Below are 7,625 nucleotides of genomic sequence, written 5' to 3'. Positions count from 1 at the left end.
GATTTTCAGTTGCTTGGGGACAAGCAACAATTTACGTTTGGTGTTGTGATGAGCGGATAATTTATATGCTTTTTGGCATTGTTTTTAGGAAGTTTTTAGTATGATCTAGTTACTTTTAGGGATGTTTTTATTATTTTTTATGCTAAATTCACATTTCTGGACTTTACTATGAGTTTGTGTATTTTTCTGTGATTTCAGGTATTTTCTGGCTGGAATTGAGGGACCTGAGCAAAACTCTGATAGGAGGCTGACAAAGGACTGCTGATGCTGTTGGAATCTGACCTCCCTGCACTCAAAATAGGTTTTCGGGAGCTACAGAAATCCAAATGGCGCGCTCTCAACGGCGTTGGAAAGTAGATATCCAGAGCTTTCCAGCAATATATAATAGTCCATACTTTATTTTTAATTATATTATGTAAACTGGCGCTCAACGCCAGTTCCATGCTGCATCCTGGAGTCAAACGCCAGAAACACGTCACGAACCAGAGTTGAACGCCAGAAACACGTTACAACTTGGCGTTCAACTCCAATAAAAGCCTCTGCACGTGTAACATTCAAGCTCAGCCCAAGCACACACCAAGTGGGCCCCGGAAGTGGATTTCTGCATCAATTACTTACTTCTGTAAACCCTAAGTAGCTAGTTTATTATAAATAGGATATTTTACTATTGTATTTTCATCCTAGATTGTATTTTGATCCTGTGATCACGTTTTGGAGTTTCTACACACCATAGATTAAGGGTGTGGAGCTTTGCTGTACCTCAAGTTTTAATGCAATTACTACTATTTTCTATCCAATTCGATTTATTCCTGTTCTAAGATATTCGTTGCACTTCAACTTGATGAATGTGATGATCCGTGACACTCATCATCATTCTCACCTATGAACGTGCGTGACTGACAACCAATTCCGTTCTACCTTAGACCGGGCGCATATCTCTTGGATTCCTTGATCAGAATCTTCGTGGTATAAGCTAGAATTGATGGCGGCATTCATGGGAATCCGGAAAGTCTAACCTTGTCTGTGGTATTCCGAGTAGGTTTCCGGGATTGAATGACCGCGACGAGCTTCAAACTCCTGAAGGCTGGGCGTTAGTGACAGACGCAAAAGAATCACGGGATTCTATTCCAACCTGATTGAGAACCGACAGATGATTAGCCGTGCTGTGACAGAGCATTTGGACCATTTTCACTAAGAGGATGGGATGTAGCCATTGAGAACGGTGATGCCCTACATACAGCTTGCCATGGAAAGGAGTAAGAAGGATTGGATGAAAGCAGTAGGAAAGCAAAGATTCAACAGGGACAAGCATCTCCATACGCTTATCTGAAATTCCCACCATTAATTTACATAAGTATTTCTATCCTATTTTATTTATCTTTTAATTATCTAATCCAATCACATTTGAATCAGCCTGACTGAGATCTACAAGATGACCATAGATTGCTCCATACTAACAATCTCCGTGGGATCGACCCTTACTCACGTAAGGTATTACTTGGACGACCCAGTGCACTTGCTGGTCAGTTGTGCGGAGTTATGACTAAGTGTGATTCACGTTTGAGAGCGCTACCAAGTCTTTGGAGCCATTGTTGATGATCACAAAATCCGTGCACCAGTATGTAAGAACAAGAGTAAATGAGACTAAGACCAAGAAAGCTTATTCAAAAGAACTAAGGAACAAAAGACTAAGTAAAGAACCTTAAATGAAGTGAAAAGAAAATGAGTCATGAAATGTAACTAGTCCTAGAAGGCATGACAAGTAGAAGTTGAGGGGTGTTCCTTGAATATCTATTGAACCAAGAAGTAGTAAGCAACAGAGACCCAAGGCTCTGAGCATCAACTACTAAGGAGGGAAGAGAAACATTGAAAAAAAAACTCAAAAAGAGTTAGAAACCCTAGTAGATGCTTGTGGTGAAGATGTGTCAAGAAAAGGCCTGGGCAAGTAAATTCTCAGGGGTGTTTCAACACCTAGCACCCTAAAGTCAACTGGCTTGGGAATGTTGATTGAAAGCCTAACTAAAGGGTTGTCTTGAGACAAAACACTTAGAGTCGTGGTCAATAAATAGAATAGAAGTACAAAAGAGAAAAAAAGAGTTAACCCTTACTACTTCAAGGTGACAATCAATGAAAAGGACCCCTAAGACACATACTTGGATAAACCCTTAAGGATCTAGAAGCTCTTTGTGATATTCAAAGCATTCATGCATGTGTTGAGCATTTAGTCTAATTCCTAGTTATATTGCATCCATTCAAGGTCAAGTCTTAATTCACCAAAAAGACCACTCACATTGATTTGCTTGGGACAAGCAAAGCTTAAGTTTGGTGTTGTGATGATTTACATCATCTACCCTTTTTCTTGCATAAAAAGGACCATAAAAGATGCATAATCTCATTTGATCATTGCAATTTATGCCTTAATTGATGAATATCATAGTAAATTGCTTTGAAATGAGTTTGTGCTGGATTTCAGGTGGAGAAGACATCAAAAATGGGAAAGAAAACAACAAAACAAGTGAGGCGTGTGAAGCAGGCGTGCCACTTGGAACAGACGCCACAAAGATGTATTGGCGTGGCACGCCAGAAGTTGCGCGTGGCACGCTAGTACAACATTCCAGAGAGAAAAAATGAAGACCATCAATGGGGCGTGGGACGCCAGAAGCAGGGCGTGGCACGCAAATTCATTACTAGAAGAACCGTCACTATGGCGTGCCACTTTGTGTCGAAGGCGTGGCACGCCAGCCCCAGAGTTTACTAGGGCATGCCACTCGAGGACCAAGGCATGGCATGCCAAGCCTATAAGAACCGTCACTAAGGCGTGCCACTTGAGTGATGAGGCGTGGCACGCCAGCACCTAAGGAGGCCAAATAAAGCTGGGCGTGCCACTTTGTATCGAAGGCATGGCACGCCAGCTCAATCATCTCACTTTGGCGTGCCACTTGAACATCCAGGCGTGGCACGCCAATCTCTGGGACCATGGCAAATGAAGAGCGTGACACGCCAGTCTCATAGCATGGCACACTGGTAGTGTTTTCCAGAGGAGGAATTAAAGGGCCAGTGAACTTAAGCGCCCCACATGGGAGATGAGGCGTGGCATACCAGCAAGGAGATGAAGCAAATGAAGGGCGTGACACGCCAGTCTCATGGCGTGGCACGCTGGTAGTATTTTCCAGAGAGGAAGAAGAGGAGCCAATGAACTCAGGCGTGCCACACTGGTACAAATTTCCAGAAGCATGGAGATAAGGAAGATGACCTTGGGCATGCTACTTTGGCTCGAAGGCGTGGCACGTCAGGTTACTTTGCCATTTAAAATGTCCTGGGCGTGTCACTTAGGCTCGAAGGCATGGCACGCCACGGGTTAAACAGAGGATGGCGTGCCACTTGAATGGAGAGGCGTGGCACGCCAAATTAGAAACAGAAAGAGCGTGACACGCCAGAGAAGCGCCAGTCATATGCCAGCTGGAAGATTATGTTTGTTAAGTTTCTTTTCCCTCCAAATTGTAATTTTCTTTTATTTTCTAGATCTAGGAGTAGTATAATTACCCTTGGAAGTATTGGAAAAATAGGGTTAGCATGTCACAGAGTTTAGTTTTGGGATTTCTCTTTCTACTTTTCACACTTCATCTCTTCCATCTTTTGTACTTTCTCTCTGAGCTATAAGTAGCTAAATTCTATCTCATTGAGAGAGGGAGTTCTATTGGTCTTAATGGATTAATGATAGTAATTTTTTCTTCTCTTCATCTTCTCTTTGATTTGCTAGAAGGAATTTCGATTTTCATGCTTAGTGTTCAATTAACTTGGAAAAGAGATTGAATGCAAAATGGGTTTCATGGGAACCTTGGAAAAGGAAACATGAAACCATGCTAGAAATCCCTTCTCACACTTGAGTTGAATCTGGGTTTTGGTGTTTGGATATGGTGACATACAATCCTCCATCTACCTGGACCTATAATGATGTGTGGTATAATCAGGGACCAAGCATATCTCTCTTCATGAGAAATTAGACCAAAGAATTGGCTATTGATCAAGATCTGAGAGATTGAGTTTCCAAGGGATTGGGGCTCAATCAATCATGATTTCCAAGAGGTCAATGAGTTGCATGATTGAAGAGGATATAAGCTGGATTTAATCCAAAGAGACAATATCTCATGATCTCAATGAATTCCTCCATTCTTATCTCTCCCATTCTTTTATAGCTTTACTTACATTCTGCAAAATCCCATTCCCCTTTACAATTGATTAAAATTGCTCAAATTTACCAATATCTATGGATACGATCCCACTCCACTGTGGGTTAATACTTGACAATAATTTTGGTGTGCTTGCCAAGAGCGGATTCATCAATATTATTGGGAAAGGGTAGTGAATTCCGCCCATCAGGTAGACACTCTCAGATTTAAAGGGGATTAGCCCTTCAATGTGCATGCATAAAATCCTTCTTGAGGAGGATGCCAAGCCCTCAATACAGCCACAACGAAGATTGAATCCAACAATGAAGAAAGTGGTACAAAAAGAAATGCTGAAGTTGTGGCAAGCAAGGGTGATTTACCCAATCTCAGACAGCCCTTGGGTGAGCCCTATCCAAGTAGTTCCCAAGAAAGGGGGAATCACAGTTGTGCCCAATGAAAGAAATGAGTTGATACCAACAGGAACAGTGACTGGGTGACGCATGTGTATAGACTACAGGGAGCTCAAGGAAGCCACAAGAAATGACCATTTTCCTCTACCATTCATGGACCAAATGTTGGAGAGACTTGATGGACATGAGCACTATTGTTTCTTGGATGGATACTCAGGCTAGAACCAAATTGTAGTGGACCCTAAAGACTAAGAGAATACTTCTTTCACTTGCCCTTATGGTGTTTTTGCATATAGACGTATGCCTTTTCATTTGTGCAATGCCACATTCCAAATTTGCATGCTGTCCATTTTTTCTGATATGATTGAGACGTTTATTGAGGTTTTTATGGATGATTTTTCAGTGTTTGGTGACTCATTTTCTAAGTGCTTACACCAACTTGCCTTGGTGCTTAAGAGATGCCAAGAGACTAACCTAGTTTTGAACTGGGAAAAATGTCACTTTATGGTTACTGAAGGGGTAGTCCTTGGCCATAAAATATCTAAAAGAGGCATAGAGGTGGACATAGCCAAGGTGGAAGTGACTGAAAAATTACCCCCACCTTGCAATGTCAAAGCAATTAGGAGTTTCTTAGGGCATGCTGGGTTTTATAGAAGGTTCATTAGAGACTTTTCAAAAATCGCCAAACCTTCAACCAACTTGCTTGTCTATAATGTACCATTCATCTTTGATAGATAATGTATGCAAGCTTTTTATGAGCTTAAAAGTCAGCTCTTCTTTGCACCTATTATAGCACCACCTAGCTGGGATTTACCATTTGAATTGATGTGTGATACATCAGATTTTGCTATTGGTGCTATTTTAGGACAAAGGAGAGACAAGCTAGTGCATATCATCTATTATGCTAGCAAGGATCTTAATAAAGCTCAAAGGAACTACACTTCCACAGAAAAAGAACTCCTTGCTATAGTTTTTGCATTTGATAAATTTAGATCTTACCTCATTGGTTCTAAAGTCATTGTGTTTACTGACCATGCAACTCTTAAGTACTTGCTAACCAAGCATGAATCCAAGCCTAGATAGATAAGATGGATCCTACTACTCCAAGAATTCATCATAGAAATCAAGGATAGAAATGAAGCAGAGAACAAGGTATCTAACCACCTGTCAAGGATTGCACATGAAGGGGATGAAGCACACAGCCCCGGGCTAAATGAAAACTTTCTGGATGAACAATTGATGATGATCCAAGAAGCTCAATGGTTCGCTGGTGCACGAAATTGTGATCATCAATGGCGCCATCAACATGGTACGCTCATTGCAATCTCAACTCTCTATCACAACTCCGCACAACTAACCAGTAAGTGCACTGGGTCGTCCAAGTAATAAACCTTACGCGAGTAAGGGTCGATCCCACGGAGATTGTTGGTATGAAGCAAGCTATGGTCACCTTGTAAATCTTAGTCAGGCAGACTCAAATGGGTATAGATGATGAATAAAACATAAAGATAAAGATAGAGATACTTATGTAATTCATTGGTAGGAATTTCAGATAAGCGTATGAAGATGCTTGGTCCCTTCCGTCTCTCTGCATTCCTACTGTCTTTATCCAATCCTTCTTACTCCTTTCCATGGCAAGCTTATGCAAGGGTTTCACCGTTGTCAGTGGCTACCTCCCATCCTCTCAGTGGAAATGTTCAACGCACCCTGTCACGGCACGGCTATCCATCTGTCGGTTCTCGATCAGGCCGGAATAGAATCCAGTGATTCTTTTGCGTCTGTCACTAACGCCCCGCCTTCAGGAGTTTGAAGCACGTCACAGTCATTCAATCATTGAATCCTACTCAGAATACCACAGACAAGGTTAGACCTTCCGGATTCTCTTGAATGCCGCCATCAGTTCTTGCCTATACCACGAAGACTCTGATCTCACGGAATGGCTGGCTCGTTTGTCAGGCGAGCACTCGGTTGTCAGGCGATCAACCATGCATCGTGTATCAGGAATCCAAGAGATATTCACCCAATCTAAAGTAGAACGGAGGTGGTTGTCAGTCACACGTTCATAGGTGAGAATGATGATGAGTGTCACGGATCATCACATTCATCAAGTTGAAGAACAAGTGATATCTTGGAACAAGAACAAGCGGAATTGAATAGAAGAACAATAGTAATTGCATTAATACTCGAGGTACAGCAGAGCTCCACACCTTAATCTATGGTGTGTAGAAACTCCACCGTTGAAAATACATAAGAACAAAAGTGATCATTGGCTTCGGTCCCAGAGAGGGAACCAGAAAAATCAAGATATGATCTATGAACTAGATGTCCAAAGATGAAAATACAATAGTAAAAGGTCCTATTTATAGGGAACTAGTAGCTTAAGAATTACAAAGATGAGTAAAAGACATAAAAATCCACTTCCGGGCCCACTTGGTGTGTGCTTGGGCTGAGCAATGAAGTATTTTCGTGTAGAGACTCTTCTTGGAGTTAAACGCCAGCTTTTATGCCAGTTTGGGCGTTTAACTCCCATTTTGGTGCCAGTTCCGGCGTTTAACGCTGGAAATTCTGAAGGTGACTTTGAACGCCGGTTTGGGCCATCAAGTCTTGGGAAAAGTATGGACTATCATATATTGCTGGAAAGCCCAGGATGTCTACTTTCCAAAGCCGTTGAGAGCGCGCCAATTGGGCTTCTGTAGCTCCAGAAAATCCACTTCGAGTGCAGGGAGGTCAGAATCCAACAGCATCTGCAGTCCTTTTCAGTCTCTGAATCAGATTTTTGCTCAGGTCCCTCAATTTCAGCCAGAAAATACCTGAAATCACAGAAAAATACACAAACTCATAGTAAAGTCCAGAAAAGTGAATTTTAACTAAAAACTAATAAAAATATACTAAAAACTAAACCAAATATACTAAAAACATACTAAAAACAATGCCAAAAAGCGTACAAATTATCCGCTCATCACAACACCAAACTTAAATTGTTGCTTGTCCTCAAGCAACTGAAAATCAAATAAGATAAAAAGAAGAGAATATGCAATGAATTCCA

This window comes from Arachis stenosperma, chromosome 9, assembly GCF_014773155.1.
Source record: "Arachis stenosperma cultivar V10309 chromosome 9, arast.V10309.gnm1.PFL2, whole genome shotgun sequence".
Lineage (NCBI taxonomy): Eukaryota > Viridiplantae > Streptophyta > Magnoliopsida > Fabales > Fabaceae > Arachis > Arachis stenosperma.
The sequence above is the reverse complement of the archived record's forward strand: the minus strand, read 5'-3'. Positions refer to the sequence as shown.